Below are 12338 nucleotides of genomic sequence, written 5' to 3' on the forward strand. Positions count from 1 at the left end.
ATGTCTGCACTGAACTTAAAACCTCTGTGTTTAACCCTTCCAATGCTGGTCTAGTAAAAAAAAATGCTTTTTGCATATAATATGCTGCAGGGGCGTTTCTAGGGTCCCTGGAGATCAGTGGCACCTGTGGGCACCAGGAGGGGAGGTACAGGGCAAAAAATGGGCGTGGCCATGCGGTGAGTGGGCGTGGCCATGGGTGGGGCCAAATGTACATGAACTTAGCAGCGGTGTAAGCTACGGATAACGGGCCTGCCCATCGAAATATTGGACGGAGCCCCCTGTCCTTTATTTCGATCATTTACAATCAGTATAGGCATAGATCAAAGATATATACGCACATACAATTTTGATTGGTCAATCACTGACCCCCAATTTCCCACCCCCGTGCAGTAAGTGGGCCAACAGACAATGAATTTTATGAACAGAGCTAAAATTGGCTAATCAAAATTGTATGTGTGTACCAGGCTTTACAGCTAATACTGTACATACTGAAAGTAGCAGGGATCAGCATACAATACAGCTGGTTTACAATCAATAAAGGCACAGAGTAACACCTTACACTGTACACACTGGAGGTAAATCAGCACACAGTGCAAGCACTAGAGAACAGCGTATACTGTACATACTGTAGGCAGCAGAATTCAGCACACTGCAGCTAGCGTGCCAAAAATATGACGATCACGTTGTGTGGCGTGCTTATCGCGCCGCACCAAAAAATGGGTGGGCCATGGACCAGAATATAGGTGTGGTAACGGGTGGAGACAAATTTACATGAACCTAGCAATGGTGGGACATCAGATTAGGACAGTGGTGGCGAACCTTTTGGAGGCCGAGTGCCCAAACTGCAACCCAAAAGTCACTTACCGGTATCTATCGCAAAGTGGCAACAGCAATTTAAACTAAATACTGTACAAACGTTTTAACTCATACATGAACATTATGGAAAATCCAAGTTGAAAATAAACTGTGAAGATAAACAATTTCATCCATCCTACTCCTGAAAAATGTATTCAATTTTTTAGAACCTCCCAGTTTTATTTTCTGTTTTAAAACGCTAAAAAAGTAGGTTTAATGCTATTGTCTCATATGATAAGGATTCAGCTTTTCCCATAGTCTCGCAGTTAGCAATCGTGACCCCCAACAAGACATATTCAGCAATCATGAGGCCCCCAACAAATCAGGAGGCCCCCAACAAGACAAATTCAGCAATCATGAAGCCTCCAACAAATCATGAGGCCCCCAACAAGACAAATTCAGCAATCATGGGGCCCCCAACAAGACAAATTCAGCAATCATGAGGCCCCCAACAAATCATGAGGCCCCCAACAAGACAAATTCAGCAATCATGAGGCCCCCAACAAATCATAAGGCTCCCAACAAGACACATTCAGCAGTCATGAGGCACATAAATAGACAGCATTTCACATAAATAGGCAGAATGCCCCCTTAATATGGTAGCCCCCCCAAGTTAGGTAGTGAGTGACAGGGACCCCCAGGTTAGCTAGTGAGTGACAGGCGCCTCCAGTTAGGTAGTGAGTGACAGGGACCCCGATAGTGAGTGACAGGGAGCACCTTTAGGTAGTGAGTGAGTGCCAGGGAGCCCCTTTAGGCAGTGAGTAAGTGCCAGGAAGCCCCTTTAGGCAGTGAGTGAGTGCCAGGAAGCCCCTTTAGGCAGTGAGTGAGTGCCAGGAAGCCCCTTTAGGCAGTGAGTGAGTGCCAGGAAGCCCCTTTAGGCAGTGAGTGAGTGCCAGGGAGCCCCTTTAGGCAGTGAGTGAGTGACAGGAAGCCCCTTTAGGCAGTGAGTGAGTGACAGGAAGCCCCTTTAGGCAGTGAGTGAGTGACAGGGAGCCCCTTTAGGCAGTGAGTGAGTGACAGGGAGCCCCTTTAGGCAGTGAGTGAGTGACAGGGAGCCCCTTTAGGGAGTGAGTGAGTGACAGGGAGCCCCTTTAGGGAGTGAGTGAGTGACAGGGAGCCCCTTTAGGGAGTGAGTGAGTGACAGGGAGGCCCTTTAGGGAGTGAGTGAGTGCCAGGGAGCCCCTTTAGTGAGTGAGTGCGTGCCAGGGAGCCCCTTTAGTGAGTGAGTGCGTGCCAGGGAGCCCCTTTAGTGAGTGCGTGCCAGGGAGCCCCTTTAGGGAGTGGGTGCGTGCCAGGGAGCCCCTTTAGGGAGTGGGTGCGTGCCAGGGGAGCCCCTTTAGGGAGTGAGTGCCAGGGGAGCCCCTTTAGGGAGTGAGTGAGTGCCAGGGGAGCCCCTTTAGGGAGTGAGTGAGTGACAGGGAGCCCCTTTAGGGAGTGAGTGAGTGACAGGGAGCCCCTTTAGGGAGTGAGTGAGTGACAGGTAGCCCCTTTAGGGAGTGAGTGAGTGACAGGTAGCCCCTTTAGGGAGTGAGTGAGTGACAGGGAGCCCCTTTAGGGAGTGAGTGAGTGCCAGGGAGCCCCTTTAGGGAGTGAGTGAGTGCCAGGGAGCCCCTTTAGGGAGTGAGTGAGTGCCAGGGAGCCCCTTTAGGGAGTGAGTGAGTGCCAGGGAGCCCCTTTAGGGAGTGAGTGAGTGCCAGGGAGCCCCTTTAGGGAGTGAGTGAGTGACAGGGAGCCCCTTTAGGGAGTGAGTGAGTGACAGGGAGCCCCTTTAGGGAGTGAGTGAGTGACAGGTAGCCCCTTTAGGGAGTGAGTGAGTGACAGGTAGCCCCTTTAGGGAGTGAGTGAGTGACAGGGAGCCCCTTTAGGGAGTGAGTGAGTGCCAGGGAGCCCCTTTAGGGAGTGAGTGAGTGCCAGGGAGCCCCTTTAGGGAGTGAGTGAGTGCCAGGGAGCCCCTTTAGGGAGTGAGTGAGTGCCAGGGAGCCCCTTTAGTGAGTGAGTGAGTGAGTGAGTGACAGGGAGGCCCTTTAGGGAGTGAGTGAGTGCCAGGGAGCCCCTTTAGGGAGTGAGTGAGTGCCAGGGAACCCCTTTAGGGAGTGAGTGAGTGCCAGGGAGCCCCTTTAGGGAGTGAGTGAGTGCCAGGGAGCCCCTTTAGTGAGTGAGTGAGTGAGTGAGTGACAGGGAGGCCCCCTCTCTAGCCGCCGCCGCCGCCGCTCCCCCCCCTACCTCTCAGCAGACCTCAGGATCAGCGGCGACCCGACCAGATGTACGAGCGGGCGCTGGACGCACCCGCTCGATATGCGGAAGTGATGTCACTTCCGCATATCAGTGCGGGCGCTGGGTCCTAGCGCCCGCACGATTGGTCGCCGGCTCGCCGCCTGATCCTGAGGTCTGAGACGCGGCGGCGGCGGCTGGAGGGAGCCGCTGACAGAGGGGGCAGCGGCGGCCGGGAGATCCGTGGCACCCCAGGAAAGATTGGGGGCACGTGCCCCCCTAAAACAGGGCTAGCGACGCCCCTGATATGCTGTAAATAATGTTTTAGAGCAAAGTTGAAATGCAGGGTTATATTCCGCTGTGATTTTTTTTTTTACAATATTCATCTATAGATTATTTAATCAGTGGTTGCCCATTGTAAAATGTTTCCTCTCCCTGATTTACATTCTGACATTATTAATGATGGGGACATTTTTAGTTCTGACAGTTGATCTGTACGGAATGTTTGTAACTGAGAGTTCTATGCACAGAGGGAGATAATGCTTGCTTGGCAGTTAGAAAAAGCTGTTATTTCCCACAATGCAATGAGGTTCACAAACAGCAAACTGTCAAGCCCATGGTCATGACATCACACTGTGGGAGGGGGTTCGCCACAATATCAGCCATACAGCTGTCCCTGGTGATCTAGTTGGGAAATGATAAAGATTTATCATGGGAAAGGTGGGATAATTGAACAGAGAAGTTTTGTGAATCAGCCCCATAGCTCCCAAATGTTCCACTTTTTCAATTTAAAGGGATACTGTAGGGGGGGTCGGGGGAAAATTTGTTGAACTTACCCGGGGCTTCTAATGGACCCCCGTAGACATCCTGTGCCCACGCAGCCACTCACCGATGCTCCGGCCCCGCCTCCGGTTCACTTCTGGAATTTCAGACTTTAAAGTCTGAAAACCATTGTGCCTGCGTTGCCATGTCCTCGATCCCGTTGATGTCACCAGGAGCGTACTGCGCAGGCACAGACCATACTTGGCCTGCGCAGTACACTCCTGGTGACATCAGCGGGATCTAGGACACGGCAACGCAGGCGCAGTGGTTTTCAGACTTTAAGGTCTGAAATTCCAGAAGTGAACCGGAGGCAGGGCCGGAGCATCGGTGAGTGGCTGCACGGGCACAGGATGTCGGCAGGGGACCATTAGAAGCCCCGGGTAAGTTCAACTCATTTTCTCCCGACCCCCCTACAGTGTCCCTTTAAAGAGACACTGTACCAAAAATTACAACGTTTTTTCTACCATCCTACAAGTTCCTAAAGCTATTCTAATGTGCTCTGCCTTACTGCAGCACTTTCTACTAGCACTGTCTCTGTAATAAATCAATCTATCTTTCCCCTGTCAGACTTGTCGGCCTGTGTCTGGAAGGCTGCTAACTCTTCTGTGCTGGTCTGTTTATGCACACCCCTCCAGGCCCCTCTCTGCACACTCCAGTGTGTGTTTTATTTACATAAGCCAGCAGCATCTCTGCTATCTTATCAGTGATAGAAGAGAGCTGGATAAAAATCCTCCTCTGTTAGGCTGTGAAAGTAGCTGGCTGACACATACTGAGGAATTACAAACACAGGCACAGGCAGAGCTGTCTGCAGGAAGCCTGTCACTTCAGTGCATGAGAGAAGCAGGGGACAGAAGGTAAACACACAAATGATCTTTTGAGATTCAAAAGGAAAGCTGTATACAGCCTGCTTGTGTATAGATGTATTTTCTATGTGTGGACATACTGTACATCAATCTACTTCCTGTTTTGGTGGCCATTTTGTTTGTTTATAAACAAACTTTTTAAAACTGCTTTTGACTACTTTTAATGCGGCGGGGAGCGGCAAAATTGTGACAGAGGGTAATAGGAGATGTCCACTAACACACTGGTATGTTTACTTTTGTGCGATTTTAACAATACAGATTCTCTTTAAAGAGACACTGAAGCAAAAAAAAAATTATGATATTATGATTTGTATGTGTAGTACAGCTAAGAAATAAAACATTAAGATCAGATACATAAGTCTAATTGTTTCCAGTACAGGAAGAGTTAAGAAACTCCAATTGTTATCTCTATGCAAAAAAAGCAATTAAGCTCTGCAACTTTCAAAGTCGTGGAGAGGGCTGTTATCTGACTTTTATTATCTCAAGTGTTATTGAAGTATTTACTTTTTCTCTGCCAGAGGAGAGTTCATTAGTTCACAGACTGCTCTGAAAGAATCGTTTTGAATGCTGAGTGTTGTGTAATCTGCACATATTATAGAATTATGCAATGTAAGAAAAAACACTATATACCTGAAAATAAAAATATGAGAATATTTTCGTTGCTGCTAAACTTCTAGTAATTATTAATAGTACACAACCAATTCATTATATCATATTTTTTTTCCGCTTCAGTGTCTCTTTAGTCCATGTTACTGAATCCCTTCATATGTCACTTTACACTAGAGATGGGCGAACAGTTTGGCTGTGTTAGCCGAACTGTTCGGGCTGCCCAATCTGTCATTTATCTATGCCTCTTACTACTTCCGGGTCGCAATGACCCGGAGTAGTACGTCTGCGCTGCCCGGCGGAGCGCGTCCTAGCGACGCGCTCCCGTTGCCGGGCACTTTCTGCGCATGTGCGTGACGTCATGAGTGACGTCACGCACATGCGCAGAAAGTGCCCGGCAACGGGAGCGCGTCGCTAGGACGCGCTCCGCCGGGCAGCGCAGACGTACTACTCCGGGTCATTGCGACCCGGAAGTAGTAAGAGGCATAGATAAATGACAGATTGGGCAGCCCGAACAGTTCGGCTAACACAGCCAAACTGTTCGCCCACCTCTACTTTACACCAGCAGCTCGGTTAACCATGGCCAAATGCTATTGAGCAAAGAAAAGCGTTTGACGTTGCTTCGTCATCACATCGCTTGTGAGCACTAGGTTGATACACCGTTGCCACCAGAAGATACATGTGCAGTTCAGGAAATCTCAATCGATCACAGCTTTTGCCCAGTTCCCAAATTGCGGCGGATCACGCGCGGCCAGCTCCAGTGGTCTGCTGTGGTCTGGTTGGAGCCCGGGACAGATGAGTTACCCCCAATAGGCTATATGGAGAATGCATCTCCTCTTCCAGTATTATCAGGGACAGCACAGAAGTGTGATCCGCTTAAAGAGAATCTGTATTGTTAAAATCACACAAAAGTAAACATACCAGTGCGTTAGGGGACATCTCCTATTACCCTCTGTCACAATTTCGCCGCTCCCCGCCGCATTAAAAGTGGTTAAAAACAGTTTTAAAAAGTTTGTTTATAAACAAACAAAATGGCCACCAAAACAGGAAGTAGGTTGATGTACAGTATGTCCACACATAGAAAATACATCCATACACAAGCAGGCTGTATACAGCCTTCCTTTTGAATCTCAAGAGATCATTTGTGTGTTTCTTTCCCCCTGCCTCTCTCTTGCACTGAAGTTTCAGGCTGCTCTTTTCTTCTTGCAAACAGCTTTGCCCTTGTCTGTAATTCCTCACTATGTGAAAGCCCAGCCAGCTCAGAGGACGATTTATCCAGCTTGTAAAAGATAAGAGAGAAGCTGCTCTAATCTAAATAACACACAGGCAATGTGCATAGAGGGGCCTGGAAGGGGGAGTTCATAGCAGAACCAAAACACTGAAGAACTTGGCAGCCTTCCAGACACAGGCCTGACAAGTCTGACAAGAGAGAGATAAGTTGATTTATTACAGAGACTGTGATAGTACAAAGTGCTGCAGTAAGCCAGAACACATTAGAATAGCTTTTGGAACTTGTAGGATGATAAAAAACAGGATGCAATTTTTGTTACAGAGTCTCTTTAATGCAACGGATCCAATAGAGCAGTGTGTGTGTGTGATGCCACACGGGAGGTGGAGCAAGCTGCAGTACAAACAAATCAGCCATCGCTCTGCCAAGTTGATCTGCCTGGCCAAGTTGATATGGTGAGGAAGGAGGCAACCCATACTTAAAGGGATACTGTAGGGGGGTCAGGGGAAAATGAGCTGAACTTACCCGGGGCTTCTAATGGTCTCCCGCAGACATCCTGTGTCCGTGCAGCCAGTCACCGATACTCCGGCCCCGCCTCCAGTTCACTTCTGGAATTTCTGACTTTAAAGTCAGAAAACCACTGCGCCTGCGTTGCAGTGTCCTCGCTCCCGCTGATGTCACCAGGAGTGTATTGCGCAGACACAGACCATACTGGGCCTGCGCTGTGTGCTCTTGATGACATCAGCGGAATCGAGGACACGGCAACGCAGGCGCAGTGGTTTTATGACTTTAAAGTCAGAAATTCCAGAAGTGAACTGGAGGCGGGGCTGGAGCAGCGGTGAGTGGCTGCGCAGGCACAGGATGTCTACGGGCGACCATTAGAAACCCCGGGTAAGTTCAGCTCATTTTCCCCCGACCCCCCTACAGTATCCCTTTAAGTACAATTAGATACCTTGATTTTCCTGTTTAATCAACCAAAATGATCAAATAGAGAATTGAGAATATTTTTTTTCAATTGATAAAAAATGATTGATTATTCAGTTTTTGATTATTCTGATTTGTTGGGAAAATTAGATTGATTGCTCTGAAAATTGAATGGTGTATGGTAGGTTTGATAAAATAATCCAATAGATCAAAATCTTCTACAAAAAAAATAATAAATTAGTCGTGTATGGCCACCTTGAGTCTGACGTACAAAACACTGTAAAGGTTGTCCATAAACAAATAGACTTGTACCAACAAATTGATCACACTGATCGAATTTGCTGGAATTGAACTTCCTCCTACATGCTGATCAATCAATTTCAGACAGTTAAGCTGGGAACATACTATTCAACTACCAGATCACTTAATTTTTTTTCAATCGATGTAACGATCGATTATTTTAACTACAAAAGACCAGCATTGCAGATTATTCATTCAGTCTAATTTAACCCTTTAGGCCTCTTTCACAGTAGGACGTTGCGTTCTGATGCAACGTTAAAGTCGCAATGCAAATTACAACGAAATGCCCCCCAAAAGTCGCAACGCAACTTAATGCTCCATACGGTCGAATACAGTAGAGCATACAGGCAATAAAAAGTATGCTTCCAAGTCATTACTGAGCATGTGCAAACAGTCCAACGCAGCGAATAACGTGTATAACGCACTGCATGCAGTACTTTCACTTAACATGCAGCGTTAGCCACCAACGCAACGTGTGCACTGTGAATGGGGCATTGATTTTTCATGGCAGTGAGTTATTCTGCGTTAAATGTTGTTTTAATGTGCGACTTTAACGTCGCACTGTGAAAGAGGCCTAAAGGAAACCTAAACTAAAGTGAAAAAACAAAACAAAAGTTTCACTAACCTGGAGCTTCTACCAGCCCTCCGCAGCCGCTCTGTGCCCGCGCTGTCCCAGAACGATCCTCTGGTCCCCCGCAATGGAGTTTCGATTTCGGCGACAAAGCCAGTCGCCAGCCACTGCGCCTGCACGGTCCTGGCCATGCGCATCCTCGATCACGCTCCCGTGACCATCCTGCGCATGTGTATGCCATCACTACGTCATGTGCATGATGTCATGTACAGAGCACTCCTGGCCACGACCGCATGCTATGAAGTGCGAGCAGCCCGGCCAGTGGCGCACAGTGAGTAACTTCGGCGCCGTCAGAAGACTGAGCTGAAGTTGCTTCTAAAACACTGTAAATCGCCTTCCAGCAATAGCTGGAAACCAATTACATTATTCCCACACTATCCACGTGGACCTAGAGGGGGAATAGTATTTAACACAGCCGGGAAGTTGTGTAGCAGCAGGATAAGCCATATCGGCTGTATCCTGCGCTCGCGTCTCCCGGCGGCCAATTGACATGTATAAGTTGCCGGAGGAGCATTTAGGTAGGATGTGGGGCAGAGAGAACCCCATTTTTCTTGGTTATTTCGGCTCTGGTATCCTTTAAAGGGAACCCCAAGTGAGAGGGATATGGAGGCTATGTTTATTTCCTTTTAAATAATGCACATTGCCTGGCTGTCCTGCTGATCCTCTGCCTCTAATACTATAAGCCATAGACCCTGAACAAGCATGCAGATCAGATGTCTATGAAAATCTGAAAAGATTAGTTGCATGCTTGTTTCAGGTGTGTGATTTACACCCTACTGACCAGAAAGATCAGCAGGACTGCCAGGCAACTGGTATTTTTTTTAAAGGAAATAAATATGGCAGCTTCCATAGGTTTTACACCTCAGGGTTCATTTTAAATCCACTTCAATGTACGATAGATTAGAGGTTTTGTCTGATCGAATGTCTAATGGCAAAAAAATAAATTGATTAAAAATTGTATGGTGTATGGCTACCTCTAACTAGGCGAGATATGGACAATCACATAGTGCTGCACTACCTTGAGCTGTACAAGAGCAGGAATTGGATCGATTATCAAACATATGTTTGAAGGGACCTATGGAGCAAATATTGGTGTAGCGCTGATCATTTTGGCACCGCCATAGGCTGTAATGAGAATTACAGCTATAGCCGCGCTCAGTGACTAATTTGGGCACCGGCGATAGCCGGAGCTCAAATTAGAAACAAAATGAGGTTATTCGGCCTCTGGCAATAACCTGTGCCCATATTATGTGTTACCCCCAAGTTACTCGGAGGGGGAAAGTATTTGGCGTGGGCAGATTGAGCTGGAGCAGGGCAAGCAGTCTTTTTGGCTTCACCATGCTCCCAAATTTTCTTGTGTCTTTTTGACATTTATGGAGCACTCTGAAAGAGGTAATTTAACCAAGGCTTGCACTTCATCGCAATCAGAAATCGCATCATAATCTTTACCTTTTCTCAAATACATCATCAGGGAGGTCTGTGTGGCTTATATTATAGTGAATCCCCTCCCACAGTGTGACATCATGACCAAGGTCCTAACAGTTTGTCCATGAACCTTGTTGCATTGTGGGAAAAAACGACTTTCTCTGCCAAGCAATAAGTATCTCCCTCTGTGCATAGAACTCTCAGTAATGAACATTCCGTACAGATCCCCTGGCAGGATTAAAGAAGACCTGTGGTGAAACTAACAATGAATTTAAAATTGCTTTTTTATTTTATTTTTTTACAATATTCCTTTATAGATTATTTAGTCAGTGTTTGCCCATTGTAACAGCTTGCCTCTCCCTGATTTACATTCTGAAATTCACAAATACACAGAGATGTGTTTTGTTTTTTATTCTGAAATTCATCACAGGTCATAACACCTTTAAGAAATATAAATATAGGGTAATCCTGAAGGTACATCTGTTTTCATTTCATGAAATATTTATTATATTTTTAACATTCTGATTATTTTTCCATATAATAACCTCCTTTATTTAAGCATTCATCATATCCTACATAGTTTTCAACCCCTTTGTCGTAGGTGTATCACACCCCTCACCCATGTGCTGGAGGGATTCGGGGTGAAAGGAATCATGTCATGGCTACTGAAAAGACAGTTACCAGCATTCTGCAGTTATGTGACAAGCAGGGGGAGGAGGGAACATTTTACAATGAGAGACGTTTGGCAGGTTGAGGGAGTAGCACTAGTTGGATTTAAAAAAAAATCAGTGTGCAGTGTGTGGGCAGGGTATAGATCCCTCATCTATCAGATGGTCGACCTGGAGGCCATCAAGTAAGGTATGGCCACCTTTAAATTGCTCACATAAGTCGATGTATGGGCAGATTGACCAACAGACAGACCTCTCTCTGATCAGTGAGAGATCTGTTACCTGCCCATACACCGCAGGCTAATTCCAGATCAAATTCAGCATGAAATCTCTCAGAAATCAGCCTCGTGACGCTGCCTTGCTGCCCTTGGCCCTATTCCCTCCCCCCAAGGTAAAATGTGCCCCGTGCAGTATACTTTAGCTGTCAGTGTATGCTGCTGGCTCCGTGCCTTTGTCCACATACACACGCCCCACGTGGATGCCATCATAACGTTGGCTTGTGACATCACTCGTCCCGATATCGCACACCATTACCACTGTGCACCTGATTGCGCATGTTGGCACTACATCTTGCAGCATGTCTATTTGACACATGCAACCAATCTCAGCCCAATATTGGTGGTATCGTCGATCGGGCATGCTCTTGGCAGCACCGACATTCAACCGATTATAATAATTTAATCAGACGGACGATGGGCCACCAAGTAGTCTGATGTATGGCAACCTTTACTCTTTCATGTGAGTCTGAAGTGAAAGACTAAAGGGAAGGCTTTGGATCCTATAGACGGGAACTCTGCAGCAGGAGCTTCGGAAGTCTTCAGGAGCCTAATTGCTCCCGAAGACGGGCTGCTCCATACTGCACATGTGCGAGAGAGGAGAGAGCAGTCTCTGACCCGTCGGTCAGAGACCGATAATGGGGGAGCCATGAACAACGGGACCAAGAGAGGAATGGGAAGGCTCTAAAAGACCCAGAGCCTTCCTTCTCCTTATGTATTTTTTTTTTTTAATGAGTTCAGACTCCTTTAAACCACTTCAGGACCACAGGCTTTACCCCCCCCCCCCCCCCTCCTAAAGACCAGGCCATTTTTTTAAAAATAGGCCACTGAAGCTTTTAGGCCAAGCTGCAGGACCGCACAACTCAGCATACAAGTGATTCTCCCCCCCCCCATTTTTCTCCCCACCAACAGAGCTCCCTGTTGGTGGGGTCTGATCACTCCCCCATTTGTTTTTTAATCAATATTTATGTGTATATATATTTTTTTTAAAATAGGTCTTTTTTTATATTTGTACACTCCCCCCTCCAGCCAATCCCCGTAATCAGCTGTTTCTGTGCCTCTGGAGGGGACAGCCGTGTCACACAGCTGTCCCCAGTACAGTGCTGCTGTAGATCATAGAGCTGTACACCCCAATTAGATGGCCCTTTGGCCATCTAACAGTCTCCGAGCGGCGATCGCTGCTGGGAGACTGAAGGCTCCACTCCGATCCACCTACCAAGCAGGAGATGTGTGCGCAGCTTGCGCACAATCTCCTGCAAACTCAAGCCCCAGGACTTTACGCCGATTGGCGTTGGGCGGTTCTGGGGCTGCCGCCAGACAAGCCCATCGGCGTGATGCAGTCTGCTAGTAGTTAAATAGACTCATAGATGAAAAACTAAGAAGAATCAATACTTACCCAGGGCTTCCTCCAGCCCAGTAAACCTGTGCGAGTCCCTCACCGTCCTCCCGCAGTCTGCTGTTCAGCCGCAATCAGCCCCGTAACTTATCCAGTCACGTTAGTCCGGGTCTACTGCGCATGCGAAGTAGGTC

Source organism: Hyperolius riggenbachi, chromosome 12 (assembly GCF_040937935.1).
Source record: "Hyperolius riggenbachi isolate aHypRig1 chromosome 12, aHypRig1.pri, whole genome shotgun sequence".
NCBI lineage: Eukaryota > Metazoa > Chordata > Amphibia > Anura > Hyperoliidae > Hyperolius > Hyperolius riggenbachi.